Genomic DNA, 18,904 nt, shown 5'->3' on the forward strand with positions numbered 1-18,904 from the left:
GGCCGCTATTGAAGCATCTTGGTCTTCCATAACACCTCAGCAGTGCCACAGGCTGATAGCATCCATGCCACGCCGCATTGAGGCAGTAATTAATGCAGAAGGGGCCCAAACCAAGTACTGAGTACATATGCATGATTATACTTTTCAGAGGGCCGACATTTCTGTATTTAAAATCCTTTTTTTATTGATTTCATGTAATATTCAAATTTTCTGAGATTCTGAATTTGGGGTTTTCATAAGCTGTAAGCCATAATCATCAAAATTATATCAAATAAAGGCTTGAAATATCTTACTTTGCTTGTAATGAGTCTATATAATATATTAGTTTCACCTTTTAAGTTGAATTACTGAAATTAATGAACTTTTGCACAATATTCTAATTTTTCGAGTTTCACCTGTATATTGTGTATATATATATTGTTATATAATGTATATATATATAGATATATAATGTGTGTATATATAGTTATATATTGTGTATATATTGTTATATAATGTGTGTATATTGTTATATATTGTTTATATATATATATTGTTATATAATGTGTGTATATATATATATATATATATATATATATATATATATATATATATATATATATATATATATATATATATATATATAGTGTATATATATTGTTATATATTGTATGTATGTATATATATATTGTTATATATATGTGTGTGTATATATATATATATATATATATATATATATATATAGTGTATATATATTGTTATATATTGTATGTATGTATATATATATATATATATATATATTGTATATGTATATATTGTTATATAATGTGTGTATATATATATATATATATAATATATATATATATATATATATGTATTGTTATATATTGTATATATATATATATATATATATATATATATATATATATATATATATATATATATATATATATATATTGTGTATATATATTGTTATTTATTGTATATATATATATTGTTATATAATGTGTGTATATACTGTATATATATTGAATTTATGGGTATTTCTTGGTTTATTTGATACAAAATGCAAAAGTTTAATACTGAAATAATACAGTTTTAGCTTTTACATTTGAGGCAATATTCTGAGTATGTAACAACAGACTACTCCTCCTATAAAATACTTTGTAAAGTACTTTGTTTCCTCTATTTGCTGTGTTCTATTAAATCTCAATTACCCTTTCTACACAGGATTATGATTTTAGTTTTTCATCGAGGCCTTGACAACAGACCTGAAGTGTTCAGAAATGATGTGGCTCCCACAACAATACAGACCTCCACCTGCCAACCCTGATGAGATTAGCACATTCATGGATGTGAAAATGTTAGTTAAAGGGATAGTTCAACCAAAAATTTAAATTCTCGCATCAATTACTCACCCTCATGCCATGCCAGATGTGTATGACTTTCTTTCTTCTGCTGAACATAAATTAAGATTTTTAGAAGAATATTTCAACTTTGTAGGTCCATACAATGGAAATTAATGGTGACCATAACTTAAGCTTCAAAAAGCACATAAAAGCAGTATAAAAGTAATCCATATGAGTCCAGTGGTTAAATCCATGTCTTCAGAAGGGTTTTAATAGGTGTGGGTGGTAAAAAAGACTAATATTCTTAATTAGTCCTTTTTCTATAAATCTACACTTTCGAACAGCCCACCTATGTGTGTTCACGAGAGTTTTTCATCTTCTGTTTTATGGCAATTTGTATTCTTCATGCAAATCACCACCTACTAATTTACATTTTTGGATGAACTATTCCTTTAACTGATTGTTAGGCCATATTTCTGAAGTGTAATTATTTATTTGTTCACAATATTTTAAAATAAAGATTTCATGTTCAAATACTGAAATACAAGATATTAAATATTACATAAAGTGAAAATATTTTGATTTTGTGATTTTTAAATGAACAGGAAATTAATAGGAATAAAATCTCCTACTTACCTGGTATATAGCTTTGAGTCACAACTCTTGATCCCTTGACTTTTTGTAAACAGATAAAAGGCCGACAGGTGATTTTGCATCTCTACATCAGCATCATTTTCCAATTTGGCCTTAAACTAAACACAGAAATAAAAGAAAAGTAAGATTAAGCTAATTTTCCAATTCATGTCATTTACAGCTGTCACTTCATTACTTTCACTCACCTGGAACAAAAATCTGGGAAAAGGACCTTTGTCATTCTCAGGTAGAGGGTAAGAAGGAATTGTCCTCCCAATCTTTTATTATTATTTTTTCCTTATTATATATATATATATATATATATATATATATATATATATATATATATATATATATATATATATATATATATATATATATATATGTGTTAATTGAATCATCACATCTGTCTCAAATGACCAGTAGAGGTCCAGCTTGTACTCTATTACAGAGCAGCTCGCTGAAGGAACTGTTGTGTACCTGTGAAGTGACAATGAATATTATAAATAGTTCACCCAAAAAGTTAAATTCTGCCATCTTACCCCCATGCCATTCGAAATCTGTATGCCTTTAACACAAAAGGGATCAGGTGTTATCAGAAAGTCATAAGTGTGCTACTCAACAAAATATCATTAAACCAGAGTTAATATTTTTTTTACATTAATTTATAGTTTTAGTCTGTTGATGAAAGTCTGTGACATACTTTTAGTCAATGAAAATGATCTAGTTTATTTGATGATGATGATGTGCAAAATGGTCTAACTGCAACAGACTTAACTTTAATAAAATGTTCCAACATTAAAAAAAAAATCAAATGTAAACATGTATCAAAAATACATACTGTCCTTGTTGAGAAAAACCTGAAATGATAATGAATAGACTGAAGTATTAGCTACTTTTTAGAAGTTAGCCAACTGTATTCTGAATTCTTCATGCTTTACATTATTTTTTATTTTATTATTATTATTATTTTAATTCTCAAGATGGCGCCGCAGATGGCAGCCTCGGTGTGGAGCTCTCCAATACTTTTGATGTTTTTGTTTGTTTGTCCTGTGTTTAGTGATTTCTTTCCAATCAATTTAGTCTTTTACCAGGGACGAACTGCTGAACATTCGGCAGCACATACCAGACAATGTTTTCCGGGTTTTTGACTATTCAGACGTTTTGCTGGACATTTTAGTTCAGATGTGTTGTTCAAGGACGCTATGAGACTCATGCGAGGGAAGCGAGCCGGCGCGCTGGTCAAGCTCCGTTAGTGCGGGATTTGAACAGCACTTCTGAGTATTCATCTAGCGAATCTCCACTCTCTTCCAAACAAAACGTACAAACTACATCTCCTCATTCGTACAAACAAGGACTTTACATACTGTGAAAAGTGATGTACAGACGTAACAACATTAAAGAAGATGTGTTGTCCTAATTTGGAAGTGCTCTTTATGAACTGTAAGCCTTTCTACTTGCATGGGACTTTTCCTCGTTTATTCTGGTGAGTGTTTATATTCCTGCACAAGCGTGTGTGAGCGCAAGGCTGCAATAGCTGGCTGATCAGATCCCAGACACGGAACAACAATACCCGGACTCACTTATTAATATTCTCTGTGATTTAAACAGAGCCAACCTCACCCTTGAACTGCCAAAATACAGACAGCACATCACATGCCCCACCAGAGACAGAAATATACTGGATCACTGCTACACATCATTAAAGGATGCATATCGCACTGTCCCTTGAGCAGCTTTGGGACTCGCTAATCACTGTCTGGTAATCACTGTCTGGTTCATTTTCTTCCAACCTACAGGCACAAAGTAAAATCAGCCAAATCTGTAATTAAGACTCTAAAGAAATGAACCAGTGAAGCAGAGCTGGAACTACAAGCCTGCTTTGACTGCACCGATTGGAGTGTGATACTGTGACCTCACAGATACTGTGACATCATATATCAGTTTCTGTGAGGATATGTGCATTCCTATTAGGACTTATTTAACATACAGCAATGACAAACCATGGTTTACAGCAAAACTCAGGCAGCTTCGTCAGGCCAAATATGATGCTTACAGAAGTAGGGATAAAATCTTGTATAATCAGACCAGAAACACACAGACAAAAGAGATTAGAGTGGATAAAAGAAGCTACTCTGAGAAGCTGAAAAATTATTTTTCAGCTAATGAAACTGCATCAGTGTGGAGAGGCCTGAGAGACATTACTAACTACATGACACCATCCCTCAACACTGTAGGGAATCAACAACTGGCCGATGACCTGAATGTGTTTTACTCTAGATTTGAAAAGCCCAGTCTCACATCCCACACCTTATCTGACCTTCACTTCATACAAACATCAACACCTCCTGTGACCCCCCTCCTCCCCTCTCCTGCTACTCAACCTGCACTTAAGATCTGTGAAGAGGATGTGTGCCGGGTCTTCCAGAAACAAAAGACAAGGAAAGCACAGGGCCCAGAGGATGTTTAACCCATTTGTCCAAAATCCTTTGCTGACCAGCTGGCCCCCATCTTCACACAATCTTCAATAGATCACTGGAGCAGTGTGAAGTTCCCTGCCACCATCATCCCTGTCCCAAAGAAACCCAAAATACCAGGACTTAATGACTAAGTCTGTCGCTCTGACGTCTGTGGTCATGAAGTCATTTGAGAGTTTGGTGTTGGCCCAACCAAAGGACTTCACTGGACCCTTTCTGGATCCCCTTCAATTTGTTTATCGAGCGAACAGGTCTGTGGATGATGCAGTCAACATGGGACTGCATCATATCCTGCAACATCTGGACAGACCAGGGACATATGCAAGGATCCTTTTTGTAGACTTTAGTTCAGCTTTCAACACCATCATCCCAGCTATTCTCCAGGCTAAATTAAACCAAATCTCTGTCCCCACCTCTATCTGTCAGTGGATCACCAGCTATCTGACAGATTTTCAGCAGCTTGTGAGAATGGGGAAATTCACTTACAGCACCTGTACGATCAGCACTGGTGCCCCCCAGGGATGTGTACTCTCCCCACTACTCTTCTCACTGTATACCAATAAGGACCCCTCTGTCAAGCTCCTGAAGTTTTCAGATGACACTACTGTCTTCTGCCTCATCCAGGATGACAATGAGACTGCAACCCAGGAACACCCCAACATTGACTCCGCTCACCATTCTGAACAGTACTATGGCAGCACTGGAGTCATTCAGGTTCCTGGGCTCTCCCATCTCACAGCAGTTATTGAGTCTGTCCTCTGCGCTTCAATAACTGTCTGGTTTGGTTCAGCTACGAAATCGGACATCAGAAGACTACAAAGGACAGTTCGGACTGCTGAGCGGATTAATGGATGCCCCCTGCCCACCTTTCAAAAACTGTACACATCCAGAGTGAAGAAAAGGGCTGGAAAAATCACTCTGGACCCCACTCACCCAGCCCACTGGCACAGTCTGTCTCCCTCATGTTTCCTAAGACTCTTATCTTGAAGTGCTTTCCCGGACTACATTTCCCAGTATGCACTGCCCTCATCACTGCCATCTGTTCCTGATTGTTCTCACCTGTTCTCCATTCCCTCATTAGCTTTTGTAGGTATAAATACCCTCTAGTCAGTTCTTGTTTGTTGTTGTTTTGAGTTCCCATTTGTTGTTTGACTGTCATCATTTTTATTAAAGCCAGCACATAGATCCTATGTCTCCTGTCTCATCTCAGCAACCATTCATTACACCCACTACCTTTTTAAACTGTTGCCTTTTGGCCAGTGCTACAGACCACTGAGCACCAGAATCATCAGGACAGTTTCTTTCCTCAGGCTGTCCATCTCATAAACAGTTAAAACTGGCCCATTGAGCAATAATTATGTGCAATACACAGCTTAGTCTCTCTGTCTCTCTATATATAGTCTTATTGTGTATTTCTATATACTTATATTTTCCATGTGCTTTTTTATTTTTATTCTACTTTTTTATTATCTCTGTCTTCTTGTTGTATTGTTTGTGCACTGGAAGCTTCTGTCACCTAGACAAATTCCTTGTAGTGTAAGCATACTTGGCAATAAAGCTAATTTTGATACATTTTCTGTGAAAGGATATTACATTGCGTTTAGTGAGTCTTGTGAAAACAGTGTAGGCACAATGCAAATTATGCATTTTCTTACTTGCACATCAGTTATTTTAAGTTAATCTGTTCATTCACTTCACTGTGCAGATGTAAGTTGTTATATTACATATACAGTATGTTGTGGATATAGTGATTAAACTCATGTATAAATAGGATGAGTTTGAATCAGGTATTTATCACGTTTTGAAGCAGTTCATTATGCCGGTGTTCAGCGCGTTTAACCCACACAGCTCAAGCGGCGAAATCCCCAACATATTGGATTAACTATTAGATGAATCCATATCCAATATATTCTTCTATGTACAGATTCTCAAGATTTTTTTTTCTTCTGTTATATCTTGCACTGTTAATATCCTGCAGTATCATTTTTATCTTGTCATATTTTTGTCACAGTATGCTTTAATGAAATAGTTTAATTATCGTCATGATGCACCTTTTTCGTCTCGTCTTCGGTGTCGTTGACGAAGCGAAAAAACTAGTCAACAAGTGTTTTCGGCAGTGATTTCGTTGACTTGATTAACACTGAATTAAACAGACCAATAATACTACAAGAAACCTCCCATAAATGTAGTTCAGCCTTTTGCTATTATTACCAAGTGTGTAGATTTGGCTTGAACATTGGGGGTGGGGGGAGGCTACGGGGGTTGCAGTGTGAGGTATTTACATATTTCTATTGATCATAGTATAAATTAGTGGGGGGGTTGTACTGGCTTGTTTTGATTATTGGAGGGGGGGGGGGGGGGGTACCTTCCCCATACCCCATGGAATATACGCCCCTGATTATTACCATTATTGAGTTTTTAAACTTTTTTTATATATGAAGAGAACAATACAGACCAAAACTGCGGCACAAAACTCAGACTGCGGCAAAATGAAAATGCAGATGAATAATCGAAAAGACTCCAAATGTTTTTAATAACACAAAGCTATCCATAAAAACAAAATGTAAAATAACTATTAGAATGAAATATAACATGAATGTCAATTTATGTTTTTTAGCAACCTACTTATTGAACACGTCAGGAAGAAGCATTCCAAAATCCAGCGTGCACTGTCCAAACTTTGCCATTTAGTTTCTTTTTAAATATTGTTTTATTGTGTTTTGTTTGTGTATTCATATTTTAATATCTTGGCCATTCAAAGAAAAGTAATCAGCACACTTTTCCAAGTTCAGGTGCTAAGACCAACCAAAAAAACTTTCTTTAAACTTCTCTGAAAAGGTCTATTAATAAGTTTGTGTATTAGCAGAATACTCAACTTTTACGATGTGAATGCACTATCAGATTAAGTCTTGTTTGTGTACGGCCAGCATTTGTGTGTTTGCTTGATGTGATTATGCATTTGTGACTATAAATAATGAGATAACAGTGCAATGCTGATTGTTCAGACGTTAAGGATGTTGTGCATTTTGGAACTGTAATACAGACATATAAGACGTGGTTTGAGATGCTTGTATTAGTAGCAGTTCTCCCTAATTAAAAACACATCTTTGATGCTGTCTTCCCTCAGTCAAACTCTGCAAATGACACTATCTCTGGTGACTTGTTTGTCCGAACATGTGGAAGCAGGGGACAAATGAGAAACTCATGGCTTGGGGTTCACTCACAAGAGAATGGCTTAATTACCAGATCTGAATAGACCCCAGACAATGTCCACTTGTGAGGGGCTTCTTTTTCATGGAGAATGGGGGAACCATGACCCACTGTAGACCCAAGGATCCTGTATACAATTGCTGGTTGCTAGGGCAATGGCTGGCTTTGCAACAACATTGGGACTCCAGTGATGGTAGACTCTCAGAAAGCGTTTAGGCTCAACCAACCTGATCAGCACCTACCTAAAGCCTGCCAGACTATAGCATCACGTAGACAGACTTTTGACTAATGGTAAAGTCAGGTCCACATATTGCAGCTTAATCTGATGAAGAACCGCTCAATTAGACAGGAAAAGTCTGACCAGAATTCCAGCTAACATGGAGTGTTCCAACAACTTTGGCTAACGTTATGTACAGGTTAAGAACAAATGTTGGTTTAATGCAACATCCTAATGATCTTATAAGGTATTTGATAAAAGTTCTCAAAATGTTAGGAGAAAACATTCTTAGTGCAAAAACAGTCATTCATCCTTTAAGCTCTTTAAATATTTTCTGAGAGTGAGAACTGATACAGAAGCTTTCATGTTTTCAGGCATGTTAGCCTAGCCTAAATAAAGACTGAAACATACTATATGCAAATATGCTTACGCAGATGCGAGCGCTTGGCCAAAGCATTGCTAATGCATGGGCCGGTAGAACATGTTTAATGTGCGCTCTTGTGTTATCATGGCGGGAACATATCTCAGAATTCAAAGGGGCAACAGAGTTACCTTCAAACATCTGTGACATTAAATTGTATGTGTTATTATTCTGATAAGATGCTATAAATATATCAACTTAAACTTACTAGCTCATTAGTATAGAGTTGTTCAGCCATGACGTCAATTTGTAGGCAAACCCGGAAGGCTAATTTGCCTCGAGTAACCTCGAGTACAAAAAAATTCTCAAATTTAGAAAAGGGATTTTCAAATTACGATTAAAATAAGACCTGTGGTGAAAATTGCTTTAAGAGACTTTTTTTGTTTTGTTCTAGAACATAATTTATACACAGTCCTCAATCTTGGATTTTAATAATAATAATAATAATTCCTTGCATTTATATAGCGCTTTTCTAGGCACTCAAAGCGCTTTACATAGTATAGGGGGAATCTCCTCCTTGAAGCCATTGTGTCTTTTAGAAATGCATGCTTACCCGTCGCTAAATAAGGACTGCAGCAGTCACTTGTATTGTAAAGCATGCAGCTCAGATGCTGATAGTTGTTGCGTTTGAGTTTAAAACACAGTAGCTTCAAAGTCAACATTTGAGATATGACTGAATGCAATTTATGTTCTAGAACAAAACATGAAATTATTTTAAAACAGGCCTAAATTTATTCATCAATCTTAAACTACCATGATTAAAATTTCTGAGGGAACCTATAGCTTGAAAATACTATTTGCCTTTCGTGTTTTTGGACTGCAACCTGAACAGCTCTGCTCTGCCATGACAGTAGTTGACTTGAAGAAGAAAAGTTGCAATAGACACTAATCTCGCTATAGTGCCCCTTGTGGCAACATTGAGAATGCAACACACACTTGCGTTGTGATTTGAATTGTGGAAGCATCTAGAAGCATCTGAGTTCACGTCCTTGTGTAAAGTATGTTTCGGCCTCAACGTCCTACTCACGTTAAGATACCTGGACCCACTTTAAATTAGGTGTCTTTAAATAATATGCACTTAAAAATTTAATACAATGCACTTAGTATGTACATACGTGTTGTTGCATTGTACTTACATCTAAAGTGCCTACATTAAATAACATCTGCAATTACTCTTATTTTTATTTTAAACCCAACCCTTACCCTAACCCCTAACCCCCAACCCTACCCCTACTTCTAAATCTACTCATACCTCAACCTCAGTTGCAGCAAATGTCAATCTTGTGAGAGTTTTGCAGAACAACATGTAGTTACACAACAGATACATTGTATTGTATGTATTTTAATGTTGGTACATAGTAGTTAAAGACACCTAATATAAAATGGGACCAGAAAATGGGATTTTGCCATTTAGGGGACGGGTTTATCTGAGATAGATGATTCCACATTAATAGACCAACACTAGTTAGTTGCCCTGCAGTCGGGCGATCTGATTGGAGGTTGCAATTTTCAGGAGAGCTTTTGAGTTTTGTGTACAATATTCCTAAAGAGTCTAAAGAGTTGCTCTATGTTGTTCTTGCTAGAAGAGCCACTCGCACCAGAATGTCAGCAGCTTCACAATGTTTATAAAGTTAATTTTTATTGCTGTTCAAGATCTGTTATTAATAGGGCATCTATCAGGAGCAGGTGCTGTAATGTTTAGCAGCTCATTAAAGACAGATCTTCTGGCTTGTCTGTGAGCCCTCACCATTAAGTGTTTCTTTCAGTCTTTGTAATCAAGGTTGAGTGGTGACCTGCCATGACCCTCTGTGCTCAACATTTTGTTTCCACAATGTGGTTGTCCTTAGGGTTAGGTTTCTACAACTGCATTTGAGTCCTTGTGCTGAAACACCTCCTGCCCTTAGGTGGTTTATTCATGTTATATTTTTGGCCAATTACAATTGATTTACTTGTCTAAAAAGAAGCCCAGTTTAAGGTTTGACGGCAATGACTGCCATGGTAGAATACATAATAAATTAAGCAATGACAACTTTTTTATAATGCTAGCGATTTTGTTCTTTATACTATGTAATAATATACGACAACAATATTAAAATTTTCAGTGAAAAAAAACCCGAATTGGGTCTATTCCTCATATCTTTCTAACATAAGCACATAACTAGTAATCTGGTAATCAGACGGTTGCTGGTTCGAGCCCCACAGCCACCACCATTGTGTCCTTGAGCAAGGCACTTAACTCCAGGTTGCTCCGGGGGGATTGTCCCTGTAATAAGTGCACTGTAAGTCACTTTGGATAAAAGCATCTGCCAAATGCATAAATGTAAATAGTTCTCAAGTTGTATAGACTATGGAAATACATCTGTTTATTCATCATTATGAAAAAAGAGATACCTTATAAATAGTCTTGTGTATCCAAGTGGCAACTAATGTGCTTACAATTTAATAAGTAATAATGATGGCATTTTGTGAGATGTCTAGGAACAACTCATTCAGACTGGAGAATGTGGGAGATTTAGGGTCTAGCTGAAATGTCAGGAGAAAGTGCTTGATGAGTGAGGACACCACAAGAGAGATGCAATGCTTTGGAGTGGTGCCACAACTTGACATCAGAGGTGAAAGGTCATGGTGTGAAAGCAAATGCAGTGGTCAACCTGTGGAGGAAAACAAGTCTAGATTGAGGGTGGAAAATCGGGTGGGGTTGTTGGCTGACAGGAACAAGTCTCTAAATGTTACCCGTGCTGCACCTGTTCAGGGGGACTTGCTTTCCACAACAAGTGGACAAATATAACCAACTCTTGGCACCTCCTTGCCAGAGGAGAAGATTATAGTGGTGGTGTTGGGGTAACAAGTGCAACACATTACTGTCATACACTATGTGTCAGCGGCCTGTAGGAGCTTGATATTTATATACACCCAACACTCAGTGTGGAAAATATTTGGTAAATTTCAAAGGCTGCAAAGCTGCAAGGCTGCTCTGAGTTCCCCAGTAAAAATATCTCCCTCGGACTGTATAGCATCCGCTTAATAGACTAAATATAGGCCAATATTGTCTTAACGGTGGCTAAAAGTAGCAGATGGAATTGTAACAGTGTGCCACTTTGCAATGGAGTTGTGTGCTTTTTATAAACAGAATTCCTTATTTAATGCCACAAAAGTTTATATTGATATCACAGACAATGTTATCCCATGTAGCACATGCTAAGCTCTGTGATCATGCAACAAATATCTCACTCCAACAGATTCATATTTGAGAGCTTTGCCATTGGTATTGCATTGGAAACAAGCAAATGATATCTACAAGATTTACTGCAATTCATCTAATGTTTGTCAATAATAATCTCACCCTATTTTCCTGGTATTATCCATGTATGCATTTTATATAGATGCATTGTAAAGAAACATTTTGTCAAGTGTCTGTGCTTTAAAGGAATGTTCCGTGTTCAATACAAGTTGAGCTCATTTGTGGCACAATGCCGATTACTACAAAAAAATAAATACATTTGATTTGTCCCTTGTTTATTTAAAAAAAAAAGCAAAAAGTGCCAGCCTGATCTCATGAAAATTACGTGACTGTGGCATCATTTTTGCTAAATGAAATCACATGCTTCAATACACGTTTGGCCACAGTTTCACAGTGAAATGTCCAGTGAGGGGTGCCAAAAGCGAGTGTAATGTTTTCGGTATAAGACAAGGTTTTTAATCTGAATGTTAGATGTTTTCATATAGTGTCCTAAAAGCAAATGAGAGGTGAAAAAAATGGACAGCCTTACCTTTAACCAATGCCTAAATCGAACTGTCCTATTAGCAAATACGACATGAAAAGCAAATTTTCTAAAGCAACCACGTCATTTTGTGTCGCTTAGTCACAACAGCTATTTATTGGAGTACCTCAGAGCTCAGTGCTTGGCACGCTTCTCTTCTCTATATACATCATCATGCATCAATGAAGTGCACAGGTTTTCTTACCACTTCTATGCAGATGACACAGCTCTAATTGTCTTTCTAGCCTGACAACCCAATGGTGACTGCTCGGATCTCGGCCTGCCTGGCAGACATCTCAGCCTGAATGAAGGAACATCATCTTCAACTCAAGACCAAGTGAAGACCAAGCTCCTCGTCTTTCCAGCTGAAGACTCTAAATGTATGTCTTTTTCCCCTGTTGTGAAGTCCCAAAGCCAAACACCAGTTACTTTGCCAAGAAATAACAAATGTATCAATTCTTTTAGATATCAGACATAGGAGAGAAAGAAAAATCTATATTATAATGGTGTTATGCATTGGTCTTCGTTGTCTTTCCCATCTTTCTCTGTCTCTCTCAGTCTCGCTTGGTCTTTCTCTGAAGAAAATACATTTTAAGGGTGTATGTAGCTTATAAAGCTTACACAGCCAAACCTGCAATTGAGCACAGCATTACCGTTCAGCTAAGTTCTCCGGGCTGGAACAACGCATGATGAGCCTGATGAGCCTGATGAGGGTGTGCGATGGATAAAGGTGGAGAGAATTACAGGCAGCTGCTCTGTGTGTTTATGTTTGTGTGTTTTTGGTTTAGTTTATCATTAAACTATTATTTATGTTGCCAAGCCAGTTCTCGCCTCCTCCTTTCCCTTAACCCCCTTACATTGGTGCTGAAACCCAGGAAGGAGGAGGGATGCCATCGCGGAGTCCTCGACACTGCCGTCCACCCAGGGGAGTACTGCTGCCCTCAGCCGGGGGACTGAGTAGCCCGACCACCCGGATGCGGAGAACGGCCGCCGTCCGCAAGGCAAGTGGGGATTGGACTCCCCGACCACCTGGAGTGAAGGAGCCACTGCCAGGGGAGGAGGACTGCCCTGCCGTCCCCCAGAAACACAGACGGGTCGAGAGGACCGGCGTCGGCGAGGGGAGGAGGGAAGCAACTCCCCGACCGCCTGGAGTGGTAGGGCCGCTGCCAGGGGCGGAGGAGTTTCCACACTGGTCACCGAGAATGTGGAGGGCGTTCTGTCCACTGGGGGTCGGTCTGCCTGGAGCAACCTGGAGTTAAGTGCCTTGCTCAAGGACACAATTGTGGTGGCTATGGGGATCGAACCAGCGACCTTCTGATTACCAGTTTACCAGTTATGTGGTTTAGACCACTACACCACCACCACTCCACCACTTTTTACCCTCCTGCCTCCTCCCAGGTCGAGCAAGGTGGGAATGACCTGCCAGCAGATGGGGCGCAAGGCACAAGGCACCTGTTTCTAATGCAATTGAAATTTTACAATGGAGCACATTAAGACGAATTGCTTATGTTATACATCTTCCTAATTTTGTACATGCGTTTATAAAGTTTTTAAAGTTTTGTAAGTGTTTTATAAATTCATAATTAGCCATTCTACTCATGATTTGTGTGAAAGTTAATAAAACCTACCATTGTTGAAACGCATCTAGTGTTAATTTCACCAAGAAACTGTGGTAAAACATAGAAGGTGGCACGTAAAACTCTAGTTTTAGCAATCTATGATACTAGGTTGCAAATTGCGGTTATAATTAGGGACCAACAACGGAAGTGAATGAGGCCAGAAAAGGTGTATATTCGACTTGCTCTTAATTGAGTTAAACTGAATACTGAAGTTTGTCTAAAGACTAAAGTGGTAAGTCTGTAATAGATAAGAGACCATCAGCTGTTGCCTCTGCCATGAACAGAATTGAAACTGTAAAGCAAACTTGCATGGACCTTAACACTTTTTCGCAATGGACAAGAATGTTAACAATCATCAAACATATCTAAGTTTGAAAACTTATTTCAAATTCAGCCAACAAAAACATGGTCAATAAGTCATCTTAACTAGTTCAATCCAGGGCATTAATTCCAATGCTACATTATGGTCTGCACTTACATAGCGCCTTTTTAACCTTAACGGTATTCGAAGCGCTTCACACTGTGACTCGTTCACCCATTCACACACACATTCATACACAAATGGCGGCAGAGCTGCCATGCAAGGTGCTAGCCTGCCATTGGGAGCAACTTGGGGTTCAGTGTCTTGCCCAAGGACACTTCGGCAAGTCGTGTGGGCCGGGATTCGAAACACCAACCCTTTGATTAGTGGCCGACCCGCTCAAAGTTATGATAACAAAAAAAGCTACATTTTACAGTGAACATGTCTTCTCTTCATTGACCAATCATTCATGACTTCTGAAGTCTAGGGGTATACTTTTTGAGTATACTGTTTTTACTGTGAGCCTATATGGATGCGCTCAACGCTAACGCACTATGACTGCTTTGTGATACTCTTTCAGCACAGTCATTCCCAGGCTCAAGCATCAAGGACTGTCTGCATCTGTTGAAAATCCAGCCTTCATGTATACAGTCGGCATGTACTGTGCTGATGGCGAAATTTGCATCACCCATCCTATGAACGAGACGTAGTGGCACGTGGAAAAACCGAAGTATACTTTGGATTTAAGGCTCCAACTCAGCCCAAAAGATCAGCCTGTGAGTGTCCAAAAATGTGATCCTTGTAACGAACGAGGGGTATGGAAGATATGGGCTATGGGTGGAGACATTGGCTGCCAGAGTATGGGTCAAGCTCTGGAATTGTTCCTTGAAGAAGTGTGGACACAGGTGTTGTCAGTGGAACAGGAGAAGAGCTGACTCATTAAGGCAATTGGAAAATCTCTGAGTTCCACTCCTGCTTGCCAGAGGCGAGTGGAAATGGAAGCCCTCCCGCTTGGGCCAATTCTTCAGTTGATCAAAAATAGTCCCACCAGACCTATTTTTGACACATCTGAAGCAGTATGAGGGGTGGGCCCATGCTCCCCTCACCCTGGCTACAACATATTTTTAGAGTTGGACACCTCTTTTGTGGAGTCACAGTGGTTATAGTTAGGAGCAACATCAGCTGATGCAAACGTCATGGAGAATAGTGACAGAGGGTCAAGATCACGTCTGCCATTGAGGCTTTATGTTTATCCATCTCTTTATCTCAGTCTGTTCAGATTCAACAGCTACAGCGACTCTGGAGCACCTGCTGCAATGTGGAGATATATAGAATGAAGCGATGTAGTAATCGACTGATATTGATTATTTTAAGGGCATAGATTTGTCTTGAACATTGGGGGAGCATGTAAATGAACCATTTCCATTGATCATGGTATACATATTTGTGGGGTTATACTTGTTTGTTTTGATGGTTGGGTTTACATTTTGGTTAGGGGTTAAACTATGGGAAAAAAAGCCTTTATAACGTGGTTCATGTTTGGTGGTTCATTCGTTTTTTCGTTTTTCTTATAAGTTTATGTACGAGCCAATTTGTACGATTTCACCATCTAGTACTATTATTACGACTAGTCACGAAACCTTGTCCCAGACCCTGACTTTTAATGTTAAACCATGGAAAACCGTTATAAAAACACAAATGATTATATGTTTAAAAATGGTGGCATTAGTGGACTGTGGCTAAGAACAAGCAGGATGTAAATATAGTGCTGGAGGTGAAGGTTTGGCCGTGCCGGCTCCAGTCAGGATAAGTTAAGGAATTCCAGACCGTGTCTGCTGTGTCATGACTATAGAAACATCCCAGGGAGACTTGCAGATGGAGCCAGACCTCTGCCCTCTAGACCTGTCTCTTGACATGGGTTACTCATAAATTATTAGGCACCACAGGTGCCTAGACACTTAGTGTTCAGAGGTATTCGCCATCCTCTTCTGGACTAGTGTCAATACAATCAATATGGTTAAAATATATGAAATGTCTTGTGGCCAGATTTGGAGTCTGCCTCTAAATCCAAATCCAAGGTTCACCAACATTCCTGCAAATCATTTTTTAAACTTTTCTATCTAGAAACATCATTCTTATTTCATAGGTCCAATTCCTTGAGTCACGTCGAGTGGTTTTAATTTCCACCAGTCTTTCAAAATCACGAGAATTTCATGCCATCTTGAATTTGAGCTAAAACATGTATTTTTCACTTTTTCTCATAAATTTCGATCTTCACCCAATTTAATTCACATAGTCTTCAGACCAAGCCACACAAAAGTTATTGGATGGATTTTAAGGCTTGAAAAACTATTCAGAAACTGTCCCTGCTATAATATAATAAATAAAGTATTATATATACATGGGTGTATAGTTCACCCCAAAAAGAAAATTGAATATGACAAAAATGTGTATGGCTTTCTTTCTTGTGCAAAACACAAATTAACGTTTTTAGAAGAATATTTCAGCTCTGTAGGTCCATAAAATGCAAGTGAATGGTGACCAAAAATCTCATAAAGCAGCATAAAAGTAATCCATATATCTCCAGTGGTTTAATCCATGTCTTCAAAAGTGATATGATAAGTGTGGGTGAGAAACAGATCAATATTTACATCCTTTTTTACTATAAATCTCCACTTTCACAAACACAATCTTCTTCTTTCGTTTTTGATTTGCGGTCTTCGTGCATATCGCCACCTACTGGTAGATTTATAGCATTAATTGGCAAAGTGATGGCTAGCAACTGGTCAAACTGATAAAGCAAAAATATTTACTTAGAATATTTTGTCATATCTTATTAAGGCTACTAAATAATGAAGCTCACATTGTTGACTTCAGTCCATCATATTTAACGAGCTTTTCCTAATGCAGTACAGAAAATTAGCACATCAGTGCATGCATCTTATAGACAATGCACTCCAGCTCTTACATAAATCCTGTGACTCCAACCTGCATGTATTTCCAGAGCAAAGGGACATTCTAGACGTGATTGGGATTTTATGAGAGAAAAGTGTTGTTTAGCTCAGCAGTGATGACACAAACACAAGGGTGCAGCTCTCTCTCTCGAAGAGAGAAAACAGAGACTTAGGCCCCTACTGATGGCGTTTTGGCATGGCACCATTGTGGCATTCAGCTAGCTTCCATCATCCACCTGCCAATAAACAGATATACAGTATATACAAAGATATTTTTCCATGCATGGGTTTTATTTAGCCTCAAAGAATTTTCCTTTCCTCAGCGGTCCTAGATATAGACATATTAATTGTTTGTAGAAAATACAGTGTGAGCTGGTAATTATGACTTCATGGTATGTCAAGTCAAAAGTTCGATAATGTGTCCTATATACACTCTACTCATGCTGTAGGTCAAATGTCTTGTAGTACATGCAATAAAAACGGTTTTATTTCAAAGTAGTAAATCAGTTAATGAGTTGATAGTATGTGTATTAAAAGGATGTATATCATATTATAAGAAAACATCAGTAACACTCTAAAATGGTTCTATGTGTTCCATTTGGAATCAGGAACGTATGTTTTATAATGTTAGTTTTTAAAAAAATACAATTGTTTATGATTAATTAATGTGAGTTCATAATGCATTAACTATTGTTACACAACTTCTAACGTTTAAAATGTATAGTATGTGTTGAAATTAACATTAACCAAGATTTAAAAGTGCTTAAAAAATGTGTTCATTGTTGATGTAAACTAATGTAGTTAGCTATTGTTGTATGTTAATGTATATTATGTTAATGTAACCTTATTGTAAAGTGTTAGCAAAGTATTCTTAGACACAAAATCCTGAAACAAAATGTTTTACTATATATATATATATATATTGTATTTTTTAAATTAATTTAAGTTTATAAATTGATTTATCTTAAAAGTAGGCAGTATTATTTTAAAATTTCTAGTACAAAATCTTGACCTAAATCTTTCTCCATTAAAATTAATTATTAAGATTGATTTCAATTTCATAAAACCCATCAAATTAAATGGAATTTTAATCAATTTGTACAAATATATATATATATATATTTTGTATTAATTTAAGTTTTAAAAATGTAATTTATCTTAAAGTAGGCAGTATTTTTTACAAAATCTTGACCTGAAAATCCTTTCCAAATACCATTAAAATGCGAATTATTAAGATTTACGCATTTCAATTTCATAACAAAACTCCATCAAATTAAATGGAGTAATTTTTAACCAAATTTTGTACTAATATATATATATATATATTATTTTTGTATTAATTTAAAGTTTTATAAAAATGTAATTTTATCTTAAAAAGTAGGCAAAGTATTATTTTTACAAAATCTTGACCTGAAAATCCTTTCCAAATATCATTAAAATGCTAATTGTTTTTAAGATTTACACATTTCAATTTCATAACAAAATGTATCAATTTTTTCCAAAATTCCATAAAATTTAATTGAGTAATCTTAAAAAAAAAAAAGTGCAATAATAATAAAAAAATAATATATATGTGTATATATGAACTTAATTAATAATGAATTAAAAGTTTGATCAAATTGGAATATTATCAAATTGAAATGCGTAAATCTTAAAAATAGGCTAAAATATAGTGTTCCACAATTATTTAGCTCCGCAACTTTATCACTGGTAATGATTTGCATTTGCACACAGTTTATTGTGCTTTATAGTTTTCATTGAACTTAGGATTCAAAATATGCAACACCTACTTATTCTTATGACTATTTTCCACACGTTAGATTAGCATTAAAGTCCACAAACTATTACATAACACAAATGGAAGCATGAGAATTATCTTGTGACCAAAAATGCTCAAAAAAATAAAAAGTTCATCTTATATTTTAGTTTCTTCACAGCAGCAACCCTCGTCTCAATTACAGCTATTATTGAGTGCCTTTCTTC

At 36.9% G+C, this 18,904-nt stretch overlaps 1 protein-coding gene across 1 annotated transcript in view; it reads right to left on the reverse strand.

Annotated features, from left to right (window-relative positions):
• Positions 1-18,904, reverse strand: part of LOC127642770 (uncharacterized) — a 371,536-nt gene that overhangs the window by 297,255 nt on the left and 55,377 nt on the right. The gene's annotated exons all lie outside the window — the stretch shown is intronic.

The sequence above is a fragment of the Xyrauchen texanus genome, chromosome 1 (genome assembly GCF_025860055.1).
Source record: "Xyrauchen texanus isolate HMW12.3.18 chromosome 1, RBS_HiC_50CHRs, whole genome shotgun sequence".
NCBI classification, from domain to species: domain Eukaryota; kingdom Metazoa; phylum Chordata; class Actinopteri; order Cypriniformes; family Catostomidae; genus Xyrauchen; species Xyrauchen texanus.